This window comes from Colobus angolensis, unplaced genomic scaffold, assembly GCF_000951035.1.
Source record: "Colobus angolensis palliatus isolate OR3802 unplaced genomic scaffold, Cang.pa_1.0 Scaffold43, whole genome shotgun sequence".
NCBI lineage: Eukaryota > Metazoa > Chordata > Mammalia > Primates > Cercopithecidae > Colobus > Colobus angolensis.
This window is the reverse complement of record NW_012117710.1, coordinates 60,210-62,411: the sequence shown is the minus strand read 5'-3', so window position 1 is coordinate 62,411 and position 2,202 is coordinate 60,210. Positions and strand designations below refer to the sequence as shown.

At 52.6% G+C, this 2,202-nt stretch overlaps 1 pseudogene; it reads right to left on the bottom strand.

Moving 5' to 3' along the window:
• The window catches only part of LOC105522462, an 80,367-nt pseudogene that overhangs the window by 65,352 nt on the left and 12,813 nt on the right, over positions 1 to 2,202 (bottom strand).

The window sequence follows — 2,202 nt, the reverse complement described above, 5'->3', positions numbered from 1 at the left end:
GAGACCACTGGGAAACTAAACATGCGCATGGGTGGCCCTGCCTCCAGGTGGGAGGCCTCTGCCCTGCCACACCTGTGCCTCGGCCCTCCTGGTGCCACCCTGAGGCCCACCTACATCAGCCCACAGGCCAGCTCACCCGGTAGAAGGACACGGCTTTCTCCCGCCCTCAGGCCCCATTGAAGAAGATGTCTCCAGCTGCCTCAAACAGCTCCAGCCCCAGGTTGGGGCCGCCTGTGTACAGGTCCACATTCTGTGCCACCTGAAAGGAGCAGAAGTTTCCTCAAGACCCACACCTGGGGAGGTGGCCACACCCACCTATGCCAGCCTCCTTCCTCTCCCACGCTGCAGGTCCACCTGAGCATGTTTCAGACCTGTGCATTAGGGCTGCCCCACCACTGGCATGAGGACAATGAACTGATGCACCCGAGTGCCAGGAGGTGACTGAGCAGCTGCAGCCCAGGAGCCCGACACCTGTAAATCCTACCAGGGCTAGCCCTAGCCCACCCCCCCGCACTCAGTCTCCGTGGCCCCCAAACTGCTGGGAGCCCATCCCCTGGTTCCTTTCTGCGTTGCCACATCCCTGCCGCAGCTCAGGGCCGCACATCAACAGTGTGTGTGGGTGGGCCTGGTCCCCTCTTAGCCATGAGCTCTTGCTCCCTCTCCTCAGCTCAAAGCGGTATACAGCAGGTGCTCAATAACGAAAGCCTCACCAGGGTTGTGGGCTTCACAATTTGTTCCAGATCACACTGTATTTGGGACAGCCTCTGAAAACAGCCGCTATGATAGATTCATTTTGTAAGGAGATGTGCCACGTGTCGCTTGGAGCAAGTTCTTCTGTGTGTTAACTGAGTGGTCCCATTCTTTGAGCATGTGCTGTATACCAGCAGGTGTTAGGCACTGTGAGGGGCCACACCTCTGCCCTCAGGAGGAAGATGCTGGCCACTGGGGAAGGATGTGAGGGAACCAGTTGGAGGGAGGGAAAAGGTACACAACAGGTGCTCAGCAGTGGCTTAGGAATGAGTAGATCGATGGATGAATGGATGAGCAGATGTATAGACGGATGGATGGGTGTGTGGACAGATGAATGCTTGAATGGGTGGGTGGATGGACGGATGGATGGGTGGTTGGAATGATGTGTGTATGTATGGGTGGGTAGATAATGTATGGATGGGTGGAGGGTAGATGATGTATGTACATATGGATGCACAGATGGTGCATAGATGAATGTATGGGAAAACAAATGGACAGATAGATGAATGGATGGGTGGATGGATCATGGATGGATGGAAGATTGAACAGGTGAATGGGTGGATGATGGAAGGACGAATGGACGGATGGATGATAAAAGGATGTATGAATGATGGATGGATGGAAGGATATACAGGTAAATAGATGAATGATGGAAGGATGAATGGACGGATGGATGGAAGAACAAGTGGATGGATGGATGAATGGACAGATGGATGGATGATGGATGGAAGGATGGACAGGTGAATGGATGGATGAATGATGACTGGATGAATGGACAGAGGGATGGATGATGGCTGGATGGATGATGGATAGAAGGATGAACAGTTGGATGGATGGAAGGATGAACAGGTGAATGGATGGATGAACAGGTGAATGGATGGATGATAAAAGGATAGATGGATGATGGATAGATGGAAGGACCCACAGGTGTATGGGAAGATGATGGAAGAATGGATAGATGGATGAATGGATAATGGATGGAAGGATGAACAGGTAAACAGATAGATGATGGAAGGATGAATGCATGGGTGGGTGGACAGGTGAATGGATGGATAGATGGGTGAACAGATGGATTATAAAAGGATGGATGAAAGGACGGATGGATAGATGATGGGTGGATGGAGGGAAGGATGAACGGATGGATGGACAGAGAGTGAACAGCACAGGGGCCCGCCTGCATCCCTTGCCGCTCACCTGGATGTACAGGTCCACCAGCTCGCTCTGCCGCAGGATGTAGTAGATCTCTGCTTGCAGCCAGGCATGCGCCTCCTCTTTCTTTTGGAGGTCAATGAAAATCCCCAGACTTTGTTTGCTGTAGTCCAGAGTGGATCTGTAGGCCTTGGAATCAGACACAGGTGTCAGAACAAGGGCTCTCATCCTCCTGGAACCAGTCTGCCTCCTCCTGTGGGTCTGGTGACAGATGAATCTGGAATGTGGGGACTGGGAACGGCC